General features: G+C 30.8%; 2 long non-coding RNA genes across 3 annotated transcripts; one reads left to right on the forward strand and one right to left on the reverse strand.

The window, feature by feature from the left end:
- The first annotated feature begins 1,335 nt into the window (after nt 1-1,335).
- LOC116112361 lies at nt 1,336-14,523 on the forward strand. Of its 2 annotated transcripts, XR_004125226.1 has the most exons (5): nt 1,336-1,578; nt 2,176-2,331; nt 5,716-5,928; nt 6,027-6,137; nt 14,193-14,523. It is a non-coding gene; the product is annotated as an uncharacterized LOC116112361 (long non-coding RNA). The 2 variants fall into 2 exon arrangements; XR_004125225.1 differs by lacking the exon at nt 14,193-14,523 and having other exon boundaries at nt 6,027-6,591.
- Nucleotides 12,251-14,658, reverse strand: LOC116112362. Its single transcript, XR_004125227.1, has 4 exons — nt 14,624-14,658; nt 13,001-13,075; nt 12,704-12,778; nt 12,251-12,414 (listed from the first exon to the last, which is right to left on the reverse strand). It is a non-coding gene; the product is annotated as an uncharacterized LOC116112362 (long non-coding RNA).
- Between the last annotated feature and the right edge of the window lie 8,495 nt (nt 14,659-23,153).

A 23,153-nucleotide genomic window follows, 5' to 3' on the forward strand; every position in this document is an offset into this window, starting at 1 on the left:
AGTCTAATTTTGTCAGTCTTGTTAAAGTAGGACTTGTCATAGTTTGTGATAAGTTTAGTATTTAGGACTTCTCGCTAGTTTAACAAGAATTAGGGTTTGATACCTTTGTAAAGGAGTTTTTACTTGAGAGAATAAATAATAAGTCTTCAATGTGTTAACTTGAGTTGGTATTACGTTATTGTTATTTTCATTATTTTACAAATAATTCCTACAAGACTTTTACATATTGGTTGTCATTATTGTTACTTAGGAATGTGAAAGAGTCTGCTCTTTCGATTACCTTTTAGTTTCAACTCTTTCGAAAGTTTCAATTTGTTTTTTAAACTACAGTACTCTATCTACACTTGATTGTTAAGTTTTGTGTAAGTCCTTTTAACATAAAACACCACATTTTGCAAATTTTAAAATCAGACTATTGATTCGATTAAAACTTATATCAAATCTTTTCAAGTTTGTCAAATCAACAAGAAAAAAGAAGAAAATTAATTTGAAAGCCAAATAGAAAATTTAGAAAAAGTAAGATTAACTATGTACCTGTTTGTCACACTAAATATTCGAGGGAACTAGTGATGGCAATGGGCCGCGCCGGGACCGGGTACCCCTTGGCCCAGGCCCAAGCCCGACCTCATGACACAGGCCCAAGCCCAGCCCGAGCCCGCTACGGGTATGATAGGCAAAGCCCAAGCCCGGTCCGACGGATTTTTTATAACCATAGGCCCGGCCCAAGCCCACCTTTTTTAATAATGTTTATTTTTAAATGTTAATAAATTTCAATTTTTTTTATTTTTAATTTTAGAAATAGTTTTTAAATATTAATTGAAGCTATTTCCGCAAATAATTGAGCAATTAAAACTCCATAATATTTGATTATACTAACTTTTCAGCTGTGCATAATATGTTATGGTGAAATCCACTTTTATAAGTTGAACCAAACCCATCTAACTCATTTAAAGGCAATTTTAACATGTTAAACCTTCAATATGAGATAAAAATTGAGGTTAGGGTTTGGGAAAAATAGATATATATATAGGATAATATTGTAATTAAATATATAGTATAAGGGTAAATTAGTAAAATTAATACTAAAATTTTCGGGACGGGCCGGGCCGAGCCGGGCCTAAAGATGTACCCATGCCCGGCCCGTACCCGAGGTCGGGCCTTAAAATCAAGCTCAGGTCCAAGCCCAAGCCCGCCAACCTCGGGTAAAGCCCACCCCTTTCGGGCCGGACCGGACCGGGTACCCGAAAATGTCGGGCCCATTGCCATCTCTAGGGAGAACCCAATCTTAAAGAATAACTTTTTACGCCTAAATTTGAAAAAGAACCTGGACTTGTTTTCTGATTATCCTATTCAAAGTTAAAAAACATTTCTCCCGTTGCTCCCCCTCGGCTCCACTCCAGAACTTCTTCTTGTTCGTCTATTTCTCTCTCTTCTTCTTCTTATCCGACCCTCCTCTTCTTCTTCTCTCTCGCCACCACGTCGAGGAGATCGAGACCAGTTTCGTGATTTGGTTTCGAAAGATGATTGAATCTAAAACTTGGGTATTGAAGTGTGAGCAAAACCCATCGAGGAATTCGTGTAAGTAAGCTTCAAGCAAAGTCCTTTCACTTCAGATTTCTTGCATTTTCTCTGTTGCCAAAAAGGAACCTCTTTTTTTTTTTTTTTTTTTTTTTTTTGAAGATCTTATTAGGTTTGGGAATTGAGAATTTGAGATTAGGCAAAACATGTTCTTTTCAGTCATTGAAGACTAATACCGATTAGCTTTATTCACTCTCAGAATCACTCTAATACCGACTAGCTTCATGCACTCTGAGAATCATTTGTAGTCGTATGATGACGTTTCTTGGATACAGCCTAGATCTTTTAAAGATGACTTGATATGTCTATGTCGAATTCTCTTTGCCATACTGGTTCATGTCTATAAGTCACTCCTTAAATGCTACCATTATGTGATTACTAGTTTTAAAATTTTCTCCTATTTTCTATTTGGTGGAAGGATGGTTAGATATTGATGCTTTTCTTTACTTATTTGGATTTTCATGGTATGCCATATTTGTTCTCATTCTCATTCGAGTATCATAAAGCTTAAAAAATTTCTCACTTTATCTGTATATGTATCCTTGCCAGAATATATGTACAATACTTTTGCTTACTTTTGTTCCTTTATGTGTTTAGGAGAGTCTCTTTGTTTTGGATTTTCTGGATAAAAATATAGGGGATGTTGAACCTGTAAAACCCACATCACTTGAGGAAGCACCATTCAGGCCTGTGGAAGAAGTTAAAGATTTGAAGGAGTTAGCTGCTAAATTGCGGAGTGTGAATGACTTTGCGGTAAAGTCTGACTGCTGATTTATTTTTAATTGGTACATTGACGTGGGGTACTTAGCTATATGTGCAAGCCTGTATGGACTGCTTTATTTCTTAATTGGTATATGCAAGCCTGTTTGAAAATGGACTGCTTTATTTCTTAATGACATGCTTAGTTATATGTACATAAGAGTTCAGTTTTTGAAAATTTAGTTCAGAATTGTCCTCATTCTAAAACCCTGCCTTGATGTTTATATATATGCGCTTTTTTTTTCCTGACAACTTTAATTCTGCAGAAACTTGTTCTCTGAATGCTTTACTCATGAGCATATATAACTTTACTTTGTTGTAATTCAATAGAATTTTTTACACCTAAATTTCTATGTGTCTCTACTTTCCATTTATAAGCAAAATGTTCATGTTTTCCCTCGTCAACTTCTATTGATAGATTTTGCCTCGTAAGGTAACTGTTATGATCGGAAAACAATGATATGGTTAGTCATACTGGTTTGGGGTAACTTCAGTGAACCAACTTTTCCTTTTTCCAATTTGTTAAATTAACACATTCGGTATTTTAATTAGTACAATAATGTTTTGAAGTCACTCCGCTATGACTTGGTATGTTGTTCTTTGTGTAGACCTCAAAGAATTTGCTTCTTATTTCTTACCAAGTCTAATAAACTTTGATGCAGAAGGAGGATTTATAATCTGCCTTAATAAAATGAATTAACGAGATTTCAAAAAAGGGAAAGAAAATAAAAAATTAGACTCTGGAAAATTCCCAAATGATTCAGGGACCGTAGTCAAGATTGGGGCATTAATGGCAGAGGAGGTCATACTTGTTTTCCCTCTTCAACTTTTATTGATAGATTTTGCCTCATAAGGGTAACTGTTGTGCTTGGAAAACAATGATATGGTTAGTCATACTTGTTTGGGGTAAAATCAGTGAACCAACTTTTCCTACAGTTTGGCTCCTAAACTTTTTTCTATTTGTTAAATTACCACATTCGGTATTTTAATTAGTACAATAATGTTTTGAAATCACTCCTCTATGACGTGGTACGTTGTTGTTTGTGTAGACCTCAAAGAGTATGCTTCTTAGTTCTTACCAAGTCTAATAAACTTTGATGCAGAAGGAGGGTTAATAATCTGCCTTAATAAAATGAATTAACAAGATTCCAAAAAAGGAAAAGAAAATAAAAAATTAGACTCTGGAAAATTCCCAAAACTCTCTAAGCTATTATCTTTTTGGTGGAATGCTTTTAAGTGCTGATGTTTACTTGGCTTAATCAATTGCCATCAGCTTTATTATATTTACTTCTCCTTTCCAAGTTTTGTTTTAGTTAGAACCAGATTATACAATGCTGTGAGTATTTGGCTGCAGCTATCACCCTTTTATAAGACCATATCAAAAGCATAATTTTGCTTATCACACTTAATAAGTGTGTATTCATTGGAATTTGGATATAGATTGACACATAAAGGTTATTTGTGTCTGTTGATAGAGCAGCTTCAGATTTTAAGTGCTGAGCTCTAGAGAAAAAAATCCTTGACTAAGGTGTCAGTCAAATCATATGTTGTCAAGTCAGCTCATAATTAACCTGTGTTTAGTTAGTTAGTTACTAATTAGTTACAGGTCTTACAACTTGATTGAGAGTATTTGGCTGCAGCTATTACCCTTTTATAAGACCTTATCAAAAGCATAATTTTGCTAATAGTTGTATATATAAAGGACACTACTCTGTAACAAACATATCTTCTCAATAATAGAAAATCAGAGAAATTCAGTTTTAAAATTTCTCTCAACTTGACATGTGTCATCAAAAATGGAAAACTTTCCTTCATTTTCCTCTTCACCAAACACTAATGAAATTTAAATAAATGCAAAGAACTCAAATCTGATGAGTTCTTTAGCAAAAGTAAATCAACCTTCCTCTAAAAAATCTCTTGATTACAAGGATTTTGTTCTACAATTCTCGACTCCAGCTCAGATCACTCTCAACCAAATGTTGTCCAGCTTCAGAAATCAAATTACAATTTCTAGAAATCACTGGTGTTATCTGGATCTAGAACTCATGGTTTGGAACCCTATCTTACTGGAGTTAAAGCTTGTCCTGCACTGTTTGTTGAGGTAAAATCTGAAAACTTGAATGAGGTAACACTTAAAGAAAACCCTAAGTTTGTGATTTGGTAGAAAATAGACCAAATTCTTATCGATTGGCTTCTTTCTTCAATTACGGAAGTTATGTTTGGTTATGTTGTTAGATTCATTAGTGTTGCTGAAATTTGCTTAACTCTAGAAAATAGCATTTTCACTAAATCAATATCTCGAATTTTACATCTGAGGAATATGCTACATAGTACTAAAAAGGGAACACTTAGGGTTGGTGATTATATTCGTAAAATGAAAGAAGTGGTTGGTTTCTTAGCAGCATCAGGACATATTGTTACCATAGAAGAGCTAATTTTGTATATCTTGGAAAGACTGGGGTCTGAATTCGATCCAGCTATTGTGAACTTGCAATCAAGGATTGTTTTAGTCTCTCTTCAAGAAACAGAACTTGTTCTGGAAAGTTATGAGGTTAAGATAGAAAAAGCTCAAACTATTAGAGTTGTTGATCTCCATGCAGGAAACATACCTGTTAGGTTGTTACTAATATAGCTACTGGTTCACTATCTAATTACATACCTCTTTAAACCCAAGTAACCTCTTATGGTGAAGCTTCTACTGTACATAATTCATCTAATGCTAGAGGAGGTTTTATTCCTGGAAATAGAGTAAGAGGTAGAGGAAGGTCTAACGGCCAAGGCAAACCAATTTGTCAGCTATGTAACAAAGCTGGGCATTCTGCCTTGCATTGTTATCACAGATTCAATATTAATTTTCAAGGTCCTCTTCTTTTAAACGAAGTTACTGTCTCTTCTGTAACTACTGGCTTTGTTCCTAGACCTGGTACTGGTTTTACTGGTTCTACTCCACAATCAACAACCTCAACAAATTTCACAGGATATGTTCAGTCTGAATTTCCCACTAATAACAATACATCTGCTGGTCCTACCTATGCATAACTATTTTATAATAGCCTCAAAATTTGGACAAATTTTGAAATTCTTGAAAGTTGCTTTGTAGCAATAGGTTGTTGCATTATAGATTTTGTTGGGTAGGCAATTTGTCCAGAATTTTGTGTTAGATGTAATAAAGCTATCTGAGTTTTCATCATAGCTTTGTATGTATGTTCTTGCTCGTAGTTAATCTTCTTAATCTTGCAAATTTATTTTTCTCATAAAGAATGCATCAATTTTTGCTTGAATGAGTTCCAATTATAACCATATATTCTTCAATTTGAAATTTTAATATCATTTTCTTGAATCTTGAATTATTTAATTTATTTATTTATTTTTATCTAGGGCCTTGAAAGTCATTGAGCTTGATCAGAAAGCAGAATTAGTCCTTGAGCTTGATGGCATGTCATGAGATGTGTCCATGACCAGAATGGGAATCATGTGGTACAAAAGTGTATAAAATGTGTACCTATGGAAAAAATTGGATTTATTATTTTTGCTTTTCGAGGACAAGTTGCCATGCTCTCGACACACCCATATGGTTGTCGTATTATTCAGGTAATAGAACTCAATTTCTTGTTCATTTGAGATCCCATTTTGTTTGTTGAAACTAATATCTATTAATCTTTTTATTTATTTATTTTTCTTTTCAATAGAGAGTTTTGGAGCATTGTTCAGATGAACAACAAGGTCAATGTATAGTGGATGAAATTTTGGAATCTGCTTATGTTCTTGCTCAGGGCTAGTATGGGAGCTATGTTACCCAGGTATGTATTGTGTGCTTTGTGCCGTTTACTTAATTCTTTAATTGTTGTTGGGTAGAATCAACTGTCTATTAAGTGCTTAGAAACAAGTCAATTTCTCATAAAATGTTGTATTTTTGCTTCTATATTCCAACGACAAATAGCTTATTATTGTATATGCCTCAAATTGACTTCTTTGAACTAGTTGATTACCAAGCTTACTAGTCCTGATTAGACTTGTAGTTCTCTTTAGCTTTTAGCACCGAGTTCATATACTTTGTTAAATAGTTTAGTCATTGTTGGCCTTCATTCACCAATGGTCTTATGATCTCACCGGTTCGTGATATAGTTTCCTGAACAAGTATGTATTTCAGTGAGAAGTAATTTATTACTCTTCTACTGCCGCATATGAAGAAAAACAAAATTGTATTAATGTTCAGCTTATAATGTTATTGTATAATATGCTATTTTTCGTGCCCAAATTCACCTACATAAAGGGACATATCCTCAAACGTAAAGGCATATTTTTACTAATAACATAAGTAGACCCATTTTCTCTCAACTTTCCTTTTTATTTTCTTACTTGCCAAACATCTCTTACAATCCTTTCTTTAGCTTGTATCTCTGCTGATTAGGGATGAGACATGAGCTGAGTAGCTCGTGAGCTACTCGAGCTCGGCTCGTTGTAAGCTCGAGTTTGACTCGAAACCAGTCGAGTCGAGTCGAGTCGAGCTCGAGCAGCTCGTGAACAGTAGCGAGCCGAGTTCAATCCGAGCTGAGCTCGGCTAAGCGAGCTCGCGAGCTTAAACGAGCTTCGGGGGCCAATTTGCAAGATTTCAAAAGTTGTTTTATTTTTAAGTTGTCAAAATTACAAACAACACCCATGACCCATTCATAGACAAAAACTCAAAACCCATTTGGGATTTTTTCATTCAACCCTAAGTCCTAAGTCCTAACTCTCCACTTAAACAGTAGCAGATCAACGGTCAAACCGGACTGGACATAAAACTAGTCAAACTAATATGTTTCTTTTTTTTTCTTTCGCTTCAAAAATCCAACTTCATTCATCTTCTTTTTCACCTTCATTCATCTTTGGTTCCATTCGAGCTTAAAATGTGAAAGAAAAATAATGAAGGAGAAAATTTAAAGAAGCAGAAGAAGAAAGAGAAGAGGCGGTGGGAATAGGGGAGATAATATGGAAGAAGTAAAGAAGAAAGAGAAGAGGATGGGGAGAAAGAGAAAAAAAAAGGACGAAGGAGAAGATCTGAAGAAGTAAGAAAAGAGAAGAGAATAAGGCAGAAAGAGAAGAGGATGGGGAGAAAGAGGGAAAAAAAAAATGATGAGGTGACAAGGGAGAAGAAGAAAGAGAAAATGAGGGGAGAAAGAGAAAAAAAAAAAAAAGTGATAGGTGAAAAGAAGAAAGAGAAAATGAGGTGACAGGTGATTAGGCTCGAGCTCGTTTGAGCGAGCTCGAGCTCGAGTGCAACTTTATACTCGCGAGCTCGAGCTCGAACACGAATATTGAAGCTCGACTAAGCTCGGCTTGAGCTCGAGCTCGCTACTGTTCATCACGAGCCGAGTTCGAGTATCGAGATACTTGGCTCGGTTCGGCTTGGCTCGTATACATCCCTATTGTTGATGGCTTAATCACCTTTAGAAATGTTAGATTAATCTATCGGATGACAGTTATAATAACAAATTTTCACCAAGATTAAACAGGTAATTATAATAATAATAACTTACAAGCTATCTTTTTATTTGAATATTAATAGAACTAATTGGTCCTTCTTTATTGTTAAATCAGGCATCCTTCAATGCATTGAACTATAACATGGATCCTCTAAATCGTTGCAAAATCTTCATAGCAATAAGTGGGAAAAAAAAAAAAAAAACGAAAAACATTATTGTTTAATAGAAAGCAACAAGCTAAATTAGCATGTATATGCTCCTTATTTATGAGAAAACAATATATATAAACCAAATTCAAGGAAACAACTTGAACTGAAGAAATTATGGAAATTGAACACAACATATGGAAACATGAAACTCCAGTAAGGGAAAACCAAATACAACAGAACAAAATGTCACAATCGCCGAAGGTAAAAACATTATTCAAGTTGCTCTATTGTGACCTAGCATGATACATACTTTGACAGCCAATAAAAACACAAATCAATGCATTCACCAATGTAATAAAACCACAGCATATGCCAACGTGAGTTGGTCCAAAGAATCACCAACAACCCCAATATGATAGTGACATATGATCCAAAAAAACTCAAATAAAATGCCACCATATCAATTGCAGATTCTTTTCCTTCTTCTCCATTGGATGGTAACAAAGGTGGAGTTGGCGCACTGGTGTAGCTCTTATTAACTAGTGTAATGCAAAGACCAGAATTACCTATATAACTACTTTCACCAAAGGTAGCGAATTGGCCTTCATTAGGAGTTGACCAGACAAGTTGTTGTATGATACATTGAAGACTTTTAAATAGTTTAACTCAGTCAATTGTTGAGGAATTTGGCCACTTAATTTATTATGGGAAAGATCTAAGCTTTCTATACTTTTTAGATTGGAAAAACTCTTTGGTATAGATTTTGACAAGAAATTATTGGAAAAATTCAATGCTTTGATTCCTTGAAGGTCTCCAATTTCTAACGGGATATTTCCAATCAAGTCATTGTTTGACAAATACATTCCAGTCATAAAGTTAAGAATGTCACCCTTGTAAGAATCGTACCTATTCTTTGTCAAAAAATTCACTTCAAAGCGATGATATAAATATGGAAAATCATCTTCAAACGACCTCAATGATAAAGTGGAATGGTAGTAATTTGAAAAATAAGACCTGAATGCTTGTTCAAGTGCCAAATCATTTGTGGACCTATACTCATTTTGAATATCACTTTGTCCTATCCAAAATATCATCCTAATAAAACATGGAGGTATTGTTTCATTAAGTCTATTATGTGAAAGATCTAAGATGCTTAGGTTTCTTAATTGACATAGCTGATTAGGTATAGGACCTTCCAGGTGATTGCCTCCCAAAAGAAGAACACGTAAACTTGAATGCTTATTGATCATATTAGGAATACTTCCTGAAAATTGGTTGTCCCTCAAATTGAGCATCAATAATTCAGAGCTTCTAAACAATGACTTCGGAATTGGCCCTGTGAAAGCATTCTTCTGCATGAACAACTCTTAGATAATTGAAAAATTAAAAGATGTAATGGGTCCAGTCAACCTATTTTCAGAGACATCCAAAATGGTAAGGGATGACAACTTGCTTAATTGAACAGGAATATTTCCTTCTAAAAGATTTTTTGACATTAGAAGAAACTCGAGGTTTGAAAAGTTATCGATCCAATTAGGAACTTGACCTGATACCTTGTTGTTGGAGATATCTAAGGCTTCTAAAGACATAGAATTTAGTAATCCTTTTTCGATTTTTCCACTAAAGTTGTTAATTGTTCAAATATATGAACTCCAATTGAGGCAAGTTCATATATTGAGGAAATATTTGCCCATGAAAATTGTTGTTTGACAAGTTCAAAAATCCCAATGAGAAGCAACCGATGAGAAAATCACTTGGTAACTCTCCTGAAAAATGGTTGTTGGACAAATCCATCCTTTCAAGTGCTTTCATTTCACCCATTGATAAAGGAAGATTGCCTTCAAAACTATTACTGGACATGAACAGAAGCCATAAGGAATTCGAAAGGATCTTACTAATATTCTTAGGGAGTTGACCACTGAAATTGTTATGAGAAACGTCCAAAGCTTCAATGGAATTGTGTTTGGTGTTGGACAGCTTAAGAGTTCCTGAGAACGTGTTGTTCCCCAAATACATTCCTCTCAAGTTTGTGTTATTTACTAACAACCAAGATGGAAATGTACCAACCAACTTATTATGAGAGAGATCAAGGGATAATAAGTCATATTGGTATAGAAGAAAACTAGGGATGGCATGTAAGTTGCAATGAGTTAACTTGAGAGCCTTCAATTGAAATGCAGGGAACCATTTTTCATTTTCCACTTGAAACGTGTTGTTTCTTGATGAGAGTACAAATGCCTGAAGCTTTGAATGGTTAGCCCATGAACTTAGTGAATATTTTCCTTCAAAGTTATTTTCTTGGACATTCAAATATTCAAGAGATTTCATGTGAGTAAAAGCAGATGGCAAAGTTCCACTTAATTGATTTGATGAAAGAACAAGAACCTTGAGGTAGGTGAAGTTGGTGAGACATTGAGGGACTTGACCACCAAAATTATTGTGCATAAGATCTAGTTCAACAAGATCCATTAACTCACATATTCCTGATGAAAAAGTTGAAGAAATCAGCCCACCGTTACAATTTGTGAAATGTGTCTAACAGTTTTATATGCATCATGTTGTAGTTTTATATTAATACTATATTAATTAGAAAACAATATGTAAGTTTTACGTACCCGAACTTGATAGAGAGCCATTCATTTCATTATAACTAAGATCCAATGCTTTCAAATATTTCAAACTCGCTAAACCTAAACCAATGAAGAGATAAAAAGAATTTGAAAATAAGATAGTTGGAAATTATAGAAAAAGTAAGATCAACATCTTCGCAATTGTCAATTGAGATTAAAAGAGATAAAAACTGAAAATAAATAATCAAACAAATTTGAAACAAGTATGAAATATTTGTAAAAGGTTATAATAATCAAAATTTATAGATTGCTTTCTTCTACTTTAATATTATAAATATTTTAATTTTCGTACACCAATTGTAAAGGGTGTGGAAAGTTTCTTTCAGTTTAATTTTATATTGTGATGTGGCAACAAAAGAGTTGTACCACATCAATATATAAACAAATTTTTATTTATATAATTAATTTCTTCATGCAGTTCCACTCTTTAATTAATTAATTTCTCAATATTACTCTAATTAAATCTATTTAATCTCAAATCTAGTATAACCTTTCTACTTTATATTTTCTTTGCATTCTTTCAATTCATTACAACCACCAAAAATAGTAATATTTGCTTGTTACATTTTTTAAAATTATTAAAATCATAATTAATTACCAAACAAAATCAAAGGTCACTCTCCTATTACTCTTTCAGATGAAGGTTCAATTAGTTTACTTGAGCCAACTAGTTGTAGTTAAGTAATTGTCATGCTATTATTTTACATTGTCTTCCTAATTGATTGTTTTATTGTCATTTATCCACGTATTATGCAATGAGTATTTGGAATGAAAGTTGAATTATAAGGGTGCCATTATTTATTTTAACATAAAATTAAAGAAATTTTTTGTAAAATTTTAGATTTTGCATTCCTAGGTTTCCCAAAGAGTTGTTTATCTGATTACTTTGTAGATCCAATATTTTCAAATTTGTCAAATTTGTTGAACCTGAACCAATGACAAGAAGAAATATAATTTGAAAATCACATAGGAAATTATAGAATTATTCTAAAAAATTAATTGAGGCCAACAACTAAAACAACGAATATTTTACCTAAAGTAAGAGAGTCACCACCCATTACGTTACATCCCATATATAACTCTTCCAAGTTTTCCAAATTTTTTAAACGTGCATCAAGAGATAACTGGATGATAAAAGAAAGATCAAACTATACATTACATTCCCACTGTTTTTGTGTTAGGGGCCTTGAGCCAACTACTCATATACAATGAAGTGATTCGACCAATTAATCATGCAAATAATAATATTCCAATCTTAATTTGTAGAGTAGTGCCATACTATTAAACCATGTATATAAATTCTTCTACATAAATTGATATGTTTATTTAATAGAGCATGTACACAAGACAATTATTCATACCTTGTCTAATATCTATATAAATTATTATTATCTAGTAATCTTATCCCAATAGAAAGAATTAGATATTAAAATGCAAAAATACTCTCCGATAACATTTCGGATTCATAGGGCTGATATGATTCAATTAATTTATTTGAGTCAACTAGCAAATACAATGAAACATAGTTTAATGAGTAATACTATACTATTGGTCTATACGAACTTTTCAGCGTATATTAATTTGATACACATGTTAAGTAATTGTCACTTTATATATTTTATAAGTTCGTTTAGTTAATTCATTTTTTTTATTATTGTTTATCCACATATCATGCAAGCAGTACTTGGAATAAAGTTTCAATTATAAAGGTGCTATTATTCATTTTAACATTAAAAGAAAATTTTGCAATTTTTTGATTTTTCATACCTCTAGCATTTGCGATTTGATTATAACTTAAATCCAATCTTTTCAAATTGGTCAAATTTACTAAACCTGCACCAATGAAAAAGAGAAATAGAACTTAAAAATCAAATAGGAAATTATAGAAAAAATTAGATAATTATGTATTCTCAAAGATTAATTGAGTCCAATAGCTAAAACTAAAAGTAATTTGATTTAATTTTTCAGAAAACTACTTGAGACTTAAAAGGTCAAGTTATTATTAAAATTTTCAACATTAACATATTTAAATTAAAGGCTTCAAAGTATTATGACAGTGGACAAGATTATTAAAATATTTTGATCTAAAACTTCGACAAATATCGGTTGTCATTAATGTTACCTAGCGAAGTAAGAGAACCGCTCATTCGATTCAATGTCATATCCAACTCTTCCAAATTTTTTAGATTTTGTAAACCTGCATCAAGAGAGAGTTGGATGAGAAAGTAGAATAGTGAAGTAATCATACAAATGATAATATTTCAATCTTTGTATAGTAGTACCATACTACTAAACTACTTAAAGAAGATCTTTTAAATAAATTAATTGATATGTTTGTAATGCCATCTATTTAATTTTTAATTTTATGCAAGAGTACTTGTAATTATGCTTTTCTTCAAGTGTTATATTTATAGCATACCTAAACTTGCTAGAGAAGTGTTGATTTGATTATCACTTAGATCCAAGCTTTTCAAGTTTGTCAAATTTGCTAAACCTGCACAAACAAAAGCAAAACCAAAAATGAGAGAAGAAACTGAATTTAAAAAGCAGGTAAAAAATATCGGATGATTGTAACTATTGGTTGTCATTAATGTTACCTAGCGAATTAAGAGAACCACTCATTCCATTTTCTGCAATATTCAACTTTTCCAAGTTTTTCAAATATTTTAAACCTGCATGAAGAAGAGTGAAAGTAAAATATAACTTTTACTACTTATTTCATGGGCCTTAGGCCAAATACTAAACTATCTATTGACATGTTTGTTATGTGATTGTAATATCATCTATTTTAATTTTTATTTGCACAATTGATAACTCATTCATTTTTAATTTTCCTTTGTATGCATTAATTTAACTTCTAACTTCTCTAAGATTTCAAATATTTTAAAAGGCTGAATGACATTTTCTCAACCCAAAGGCCAATGTACATTTTCCAACCCATGATCTTTAAAAAATAAAATAAAATAAAATAAAATTCGGCACAAATTTTATTAAAGGGTAATATTACTTACACACCTAAAATAGAAATAGATGGTTATTACATTCATCAACTTGGAAATTAGTGACTTAAAACTTCTATTTTCAATTTCTATTAAAAATCTGCTACCCTTAAACAACAATTATAATTTTATTTATTAAAAATCAGTTTATTAAATAAAAGAGAAAATTAAGTTTTTCGAACAAATGAAAAATGTATAAATTAATAAATAACTAGTTTTTAATAATTTAAGAGGGGGGAAAAAAAAACTGTCGAGCCCCTTTTATCTCTCTCCCACACCTCACTGCCCCAAAATCCTCCAGCCCCAATTTTCTTTCATACCTGCTGTTCACCTTCCCTCATCCCCAAAATCTAACAACCTCCAAAAACCCAAGTGCCCCACCTTCATCTTCTTTTGAAACCACTACGATCTCTACCAGGACCACCTTCTCTAATTTATTTTCTTCTTTCTCTTCATTCTTGTTTTCCCTCTCTTGCTATTTGTTTAATGTTTTCATGGATTTATTCGTTTTCAAGGTGAATTTGATGGTTGTTTGGGGTGCACTGGTTGCTTGTGTTGGGTTAATATAATGTTTAATTTGGGCATTTTTGTTTGTCGTGGTAATGGTTTAAGGGTGCATTGGTTGCCGGAATCGCACCTAGCTTGGTGTTATTCCAGGGCTGGTGTGAACTGGACGGTGGTGGAGGCTATGGCGGCGACGATGAGTATGGAGGCTGAAGAGGAAGGGGCGACGGTGGAGGGGCTTGTTACAACTGTGAACAGAGTAGTCAAGTGGCTAGGGATTGTCACCCGGGAGGCAGCAGCGTTGTTAGAAGGTATGGTGGAGGCGACAGATCTCTTTAATTGGTAATATATCCTACTCTCTTTTATTATAAAATCTCTAGATGGGACAAAGTATTGGCATTTAGATAAATCATTTAGTTATATAAAATCTTTTAAATAAATTAATTGATATGTGATTGTTATGTCATCTATTTAAATTTTAATTTCATGCAAGAGTACTTGTAATTATACTTTTTTCAAGTGTCATATTTATAGCATACCTAAACTTGCTAGAGAAGTGTTGATTTGATTAGCACTTAGATCCAAGCTTTTCAAGTTGGTCAAATTTGCTATACAAATAAAAACAAAACAAAAAACGAGAGAAGAAATAGAAAAGTAGAAATACAGAAGAAAAAAAATTAAATAATTAAGTTAATATCTAAATATGAAATTGAAGCAATTTGAGAAGATGATTGTAACTTAATATTTTGATGGTTGTAGTTATTGTAACCTAGCAATGTTAGAGCGCCGCTCATTCCAGTCTCACTCAAATCCAACTCTTCCAAGTTTCTCAACATTTTTAATCCTGTGCCAAGAGAAACAATCAAATTTTAAATTTAAAAATTAATTTTTATTCATACGTTATCATATTGCAAAGAGTGCTTCAAAAATTCAATAGATATTGCATACCTAGGCTTGATAGACAGTTGTTGATTTGATTCCCACCGAGATTTAATACTTTTAGGTTTGTCAAATTTGCTAAACCTGTACCAAATAATAAAAGAGATTTAGAGTTAATTAAAAGCAAGATTGATGGAAAATTTTGGGAAAATGAACTAATTTTAAGAAAATATTATATTTATATACAAAACATTAATGTAAAATCAAAATATTTGGGTACTCCAACATGAACAGTTAGAATTTTATCTATAATATGAGTATAAATTTTCTTTCAATTTGTCACTATATATATCAATCATGTCATTACAAATAAAAATTGTAAATTATTATATATCATCAACTTGAAATTTTAATTACTTGGAAGAGAAACCAACCCAATTTAGATATTATAAATTCATTAAACTATTTAAAAAATATATCTCAAGAAAATGATTAATAATATCTACGAGAAAAATCCTTTAATATCAAGGTGAAGTTTCTATATAGCAATTTAAATTGAATTTTTAAATTTGAATAATTAAAATAAAAATAAAAATTGCTTCATGGGAGGTACCTAGACTTGATAGAGATCCATTTATATGATTAAAACTTAAATCCAATACTTTCAAGTTTTTCAAATTTGCTAAACCCGCAAAAATAAAAAAAAATAAAAAAAAAGGTTAAAAAGTCATATATAGGAATTAACAATTGAAAGAGCAAAATTAACTATATGTTCTATACCTGCACTAGTACAAAAAGTTATTTATTTATTTATTTTTTTTTTTTTTTGAATAAGAAATAAAAAGATTAAGATTAATTAATAAGAAATTAAAGAATAATACTTAAAATTATATACCCTGTTTGGCAGATTTCAGACCTTCTCCCATATTATTCTCTCCAAGACTCAAAGTGGTAAGTGAAGTTAGATTATTCAAGTATGACAAAAAGGTGGCATTGAATTAATTGTTACTAAGGTCCAAGATGTTGAGTTGTTTCAAACACTTGAAGCCATCATATGCTGGAAAAGAAATGTCAATACATTATTGACTCAATATATTTATATATTATCCAAAGAAAAACAATTAATGCATCAACATACATATATAGCCTATATAATCTATTTTTACACAATTTTTTTTTTAATGTAAAATTATTGATCTATTAATAGACGACAAAATAGAAATTGTTTAACAAATCAAAATAGTACTTTTACAATTAATTAACAAATCAATAAGCATGCTTTTTAATTTAATTTTTTGTATGATCTATTAATGCATCAACATGAATGTTAATTATGAAAAAAGTTTAAAAACTAAATAAATATATATTGTCATACTATTGCAGAAGTAATTTAATTGGAGTATATATTTTAAACTAACTACTCAAATAATATTCATACCTTTATTCTCATGCCAACCTTCAAAGTAATTCCCAGCTAAATTAAGACTTTTCAACTCTTCAAAAGGTTAACAGGGATAAATTTAGAGTTGAAAGTCTATCAGGAAAGTTATATGATTGCCTTGTATGATCAAGGGAAAGTTTGATGACACGTCCTGTAGTGGTGTTGCATTGAACTAGCTCCCAATCACAACAATTAGACATTTTATCATCAACCCACGAAACAAGAACTTTTTCCGTTTGAAAATCACTTACTGCTTTTATGAAGGACTTCACATCTAACAGACCAATCCTCTCATTCTCAAAACAACTGTTGAATCCAGATGTTTGAACCGAAACTAATGCAACCCAAAATGACAACTTAATTAGCAACCTTTCCATTATGAGAATTCTCTCTCTCAACACCTATCAATTTGCTTGTTCACTCTGCTTTAAGTTTTTCTTTATTCCTCTTTTTGTGTTAATTTATATAGAACTAAATTTGAAATCTCTATCAACTTTTATGTTTTTAGTCATGACAATCTCAATCAACTAATGGAGTAAATTAGACGGCCAATGATACTATTTAATATAGTCATAATAATCTTAATCAATTAATGGGCCAATAGTTTTTGTTTGTTTAGTTTATCTCAAACTTGGAAGGTTAAATCAATGATTTATTAAGCAATATTAAACAAAAATATTAATTATTTTTATTTTTAATCAAATTATATAAAAGAACAAAGTTTTAGTTTTTTTTTTTTTTATTAAGGGGTCAACTTTTCTTTTTTTAGTCAAGACAAGTTGACAACCTCAATCAAGCAATGGAATAAATGGGATGACTAATAATTTTAGTTTATTTTTTTCTTAATTGATTTGCCAAAATATTAATAGAAATTATTAGGCTTTTAAAAAATTTATATAAAGAAGGATCAGCGATGATGATATGGCAGTAATTATTGATTTAAATCAGTTTTTTTTCTTAATCTTTTAATCCATTATATTTATTTATATATCAATTGATATTTAAACTCACAAGTCAATTACTATTTTGGTCTTAACAAACTCAATCAATTGATGGCTAGATTTGAAAGCTCAGCTAAAGACTTTCACATTATTCACACATCAACTTTTATAATTTTTGTCATAACAATTTCAATCAAATAATGGAATAAATTGATTGTCCAACAATTTTTCTTCCTCTAATTTTCAATAAAAAGGGAAGATTTTTTTAACCCCCATGCATTTCATATAATTACTAAGCACCCATTAATTTTGGAAATAGGACCCTAAACCCCATTCCGTCCAAAATTTTATACCAATAAAAGTTTGTTCAACTATGAAAGACATTTTTACACTTTAAACTAAAACTAAGAATCTAACTATTATCCCAAACCTTTTAAATGTTATCAAAGTTTCACAAAATTTATTAAATTTTATTTTTACCTAAAAAACTTTAACAATATTCCCTTTTTCCCAATAATCTTAAAATCTAATTAAAATTATTAAGTTCAAAGTCTCACATTCTTCCTCCATCTAAACCCACCATATAAATCAGTAAACTCAACACATATTCTTTCATCATCCACCGTAGAATTTACAATTAAACAAACTTCTTTCACCCCACAAAATCCACCATATACCATTGAGAAAGCCACATGCAAACCCACTGTATATCAACATCACCATGGATCTTCAACAAACAATTTTTTTTTTAAGAACCGATATCATGTAATATTTTCACTCGTAAATGGAAGATGCTTTGACAAGACAACTAAGGTTTAATAATTTAAAAATAGAACAAAAAACTAAAAAAAAAGAAAAAATGGAAGTTGTTGTGGACTCGCAGTGGGCCATGGCCATCACTAGAGTAGTAGGATTTGGCTATCGGCATGGCCCATATGGCCATCCAGATCTGGCAGTCGACAGGGCCCAAATGACCGACCAGATCTGGCCGTCTTTATGGCCTCACACGAGCATGGATGCCATGATAGATCAGAGAAAAACAACTTTTTAATAAACTTTTTAACATAATAATAAATATTGAAATTTTAATAACTTTATTCAATACAAAAACGATAACATCGATGAAATTTGATGTTTTAAAAGTGATTATTGTCAGTATTATTAAACACATTAAATAAAAGAAATCAAACTACATAACGAAACCCAAATAATATACTAACTTTCTAAAAGTAATCTAAATTAAACAAATCAATTAGAATAGATATTTTTCCTACATTGAAAACAAAATCATCAAGTTTAGGGAAAAATATAAACTTTATAATTTTTTACATATAGCGAATTCAATTAAATTCGTATAACATTGACCTTATTTATTTATAATCTAAATATTGCAGTTATCTTGTTTTTGAGTTTGATGATTGGATTAGTAATTTAGAAATTATATAAATTGATTAGGGTGTAATTACAAATTTAAAAAACCTTGTAGATTCTTTTGAAAATTTCAAAGGAATACTTGCCATGAAGGATGCGTGGCGTGAAGTGGCCAGATAGTAAGTTGGGCCCGCCAGGCTATCCGTTACATAAAAAGGCATCTTTTTATGTAATAGACCGTACCCTGACTTTGATACCGGCCTGACCACTTCATGCAAGCATATATATATTAGGGGGAGGGGGGGGGGGGGGGGGGGTGAGGTGGTTGGATAGTAAGCTGGGCCCGCCAGGCTATCCGTTACATAAAAAGGCATCTTTTTATGTAATGGACCGTACCCTGACTCTGATACCGGCCCGACCACTTCATATATATATATTGTTGGGCGTGAAGTGGCTGATAGTAAGCTGGGCCCACCAGGCTATCTGTTACATAAAAAGGCATCTTTTTATGTAATGGACCATACCCTGACTCTGATACCGGCCCGACCACTTCATGCAAGCGTGTATATATATATATATATTGTTGGAGTTTGATTAAAGGAAAATTTATCTTGACAAATTAAACAAAAAAATATCAGATCTTGCAAATTTGTCATTTAAATTACGCAAAATATTAATAGTCAAGTCTTTTATTAGAAGATAGAGAAAGAGAACGATATGTCAATAGATATCTTAACAATATGTATCTTATATGGGCAAATTAAAGAAAGAATCTCTTTTTAACCTTCGTAATTGAAGGGTTTCTAAATATTGAGCTATCAGTATCTTGATAAACATTACAAAGAAAGATCAAACATTGTTCAACTTGCACTATCAATTGAATAAATTTATTAAGATACCAAGACTAAATAAAATAATTAGATTTGAGATTTCAATTTTATAGTTGTGATTAAACAAAAATAGAAATCATAAATAAGCTTAATATATATAAACTGGTGGCATCGTTAAATTCAAGTAAATAATGGAATTTGACAACCCCTAAATCTTTGTTGTTTAATTAGTAAAAATGTTAGTTTTTGTGTCTTTTATTTAAAGCTAGAAAAGAAGAAATTTTTTAATATATATCCTGTTGACTGAAAAATAAATCTCTTCTTAACTTATACGTATTTGAAGGGCTTCTAAATATTGAAATGTCAACATATATCTCGATAAACTAGATAAAAAAGGATCATAAACCTAGAGGTGATGGATACCTTATGGGTCACTCACCAATTTCCTTCTTTTGGTCACAAAAATCTTAATCAAATAATGGAATGAATTGAATGTCCAAAAACTTTTTATCTTTTAGTTCTGATAAGATTAGTTGTCAAGTTTTTCATTAAAAAAAAAAAAGTAGAGATAAAATATAATTGAAGTTTGATTAGATGAAAAAATATCTTGACAAATTATAAAAAGAAATATAAAATCTTGGAAATTTTTCTTTTAAATTACATAAGTGTAAATAGACAAGTGACTAAAGACAGAGAAGGAGAATGATATCTCAACACACATCTTGACAATATGTATCTTGTATGGAATGAATTGAAGGGTTTATAAATATTTAATTGTCAAAATCTTGATAAACATGAAAAAGAAAGATAAAATGTTGTTTGATTGAGTACATTTTTTAAGATATCTAGCCTAAATAAAGTAATGAGGTTTGAGATTACAATTTTCTAGTTATGATTAAACTAAAATGAAATCATAAGCTTATTCTATGTAAAATGGTTGCATTGTCAAATTTAAGTGAAAGAAATGAACCTTCATGTTATTAAACAATTGAGCTTCGGGGATTTAGTTTGACGAGTTTAACTTACGATCAAAATCATAAACATAATATTAACTAATTCAATTTAAATTCTTATATAAAATTAACAATAGTGTTCCAAATATTTGAGGCTAGAAACTAGGTAAGATACTAGGAGCTAATTTAGAAAGTTTGCTTATGCTCGTGAATTTAATGGAGCCCCACAAAAATTTTAAAATTTATAAGGAACATATCAATTTTACTCTCATATATTTAGTTTACCTTCTAGACACCCTCAATTTTTAAATATAACCCTTTAGCCCAAGTAAATGTCACTTTTTCTGGCCCTACAACTCATTGAATATTACATTTGGGCCCCATAATAATTTTTGGGTCCACCCATTGTATACACATATGAAAAGAAGAATACACATATATGAGATAGAACTGCTACATGAATAAAATAGGATTACAACAACTTGATTAAAACATAAGTTGTGTTTATCATTAAAGAAGATTAATTTCTTATATTTATTGGGTCTATGTTTCATCTTCTTTGTTTCTATTTTATAACCCCTCCAGTATTATAGCCACAAACATAAGAATTGACTTCACAAGGTAAATGTCTAGGAAAAAAAAAAAAAAGAATAATGGTAATTTTGAAATTAAATGATACCTGAGAGTTAGAAAAATAAAATAATTTTAGAACTTTTATAAATATGTTTAAAAAATTAATGAGTCTAATTATAATTACCTATCCCTAACTTAAGATATGTAGGTCATGAGATTAAGACATATTGGTCACATGGATTTTCTTTGGTTGCATGAGTGAAAATGCAAAGCACAAAAAAAAAAGAGTGGGAATTTTATTCAGTCCTTTACTTTCTATCTCAATAATTCTCTTTGTTAAATACAATGTTTAAAATTTTTAAAATTATAAAAATATCATTTTAAATCTCATTATGTCTAAATCTACCCTCTTTTATTATATATAGTATTTGAATTATATAATTTTATATGGCCCACCCTAGGCTAGTGCTGGCTCCACTACTAAGAATTATTATGTCTGATTTAAATTGAATGGAATCTTAATCAAACAATGGAATAAATTGAGTGGCTGACAACTTTTTTCCTTTAATTTGGGATGACCTTAATAGTCAAGTCTTTCATAACAAAAAAGAAAATATTATTGGAGTCTGATTAGAGGAAAATATATCTTGACAAATTAAACAAAGAAATAGTAGGTCTTGCAAATTTGTCGTCTAAATTACGTAAAATATTAATAGTCAAGTCTTTTATTAAAAGACAGAAAAGGAGAGCGACATGTCAGTACATATCTTAACAATATGTATCTTATATGGGCAAATTAAAGAAAGAATCTCTTTTTAACCTTCGCAATTGAAGGGTTTCTAAATATTGAATTATCAAAATCTTGACAAACATTACAAAGAAAGATCAAACATTGTTCAACTTCACTATCAATTGAATAAATTTATTAAGATATATATCAAGACTAAATAAAATAATTAGGTTTGAGATTTCAGTTTTATAGTTGTGAGATTAAACAAAAATAGAAATCGTAAATAAGCTCAATACATATAAACTAGTGGCATAAATTCAAGTAAATAATGAAATTTGACAACCCCTAAATCTTTGTTGTTTAATTAGCAAACATTTTAGTTTTCGTGTCTTTTATTTAAGACAGAAAAGAAGAAATTTTTTAATATTAAATCTCTTCTTAACCTATACGTTTTGAAGGGCATCTAAATATTGAAATGTCAACATATATCTCAGACAAACTAGATAAAGAAAGATCATAAATCTAGAGGTGATGGATACCTTAGCGGTCACTTGCCAATTTCCTTCTTTTAGTCACAAAAATCTCAATCAAATAATGGAATGAATTGAATATCCAACAACTCTTTGTCGTTTGATTGTGATAAGATTAGTTGTCAAGTTTTTCATTAAAGAAGAAAAAGAAAAAAAGAGAGAGAATATAATTGATGTTTGATTAGATGAAAAAATATCTTGACAAATTAAAAAAAGAAATATCAAATCTTGGAAATTTTTCGTTTAAATTGTGCAAGTGTTAATAGTCAAGTGACTTGACTCGAGTCTTTTATTAAAAGACAGAAAAGGAGAAAGATATGTCACTACATATCTTGACAGTATGTATCTTATATGGGCAAAAGAAAAAATCTCCTTTAAACCTTCGTTATTGAAGGGTTTCTAAATATTGAATTGTCAAACTCTTGACAAACGTGATAAAGAAAGATAAAATGTTGTTCAACTTGCGCTATCAATTGAGTACATTTTTTAAGATATCAAGACTAAATAAGGTAATGAGGTTTGAGATTTCAATTTTGTAGTTATGATTAAACCAAAATGAAACCATAAGCTTATTCTATGTAAATTGGTTGCATTGTCACATTTAAGTAAAAGAAATGAACCTTCATGGTATTAGACAGTTGAGCTTCGTGGATTTAGTTTGACGAGTTTAACTTACGGTCAAAATCATAAAAAGAATATTAACTAATTCAATTTAAATTCTTATATAAAATTAACAATAGTGTTCCTAATATTTGAGGCCAAAAACTAGGTAAGATACTAGGAGCTAATTTAGAAAGTTTGCTTATGTTCGTCAATTTAAT

This window comes from Pistacia vera, unplaced genomic scaffold (genome assembly GCF_008641045.1).
Source record: "Pistacia vera cultivar Batoury unplaced genomic scaffold, PisVer_v2 Contig660, whole genome shotgun sequence".
Taxonomy (NCBI): Eukaryota; Viridiplantae; Streptophyta; class Magnoliopsida; order Sapindales; family Anacardiaceae; genus Pistacia; species Pistacia vera.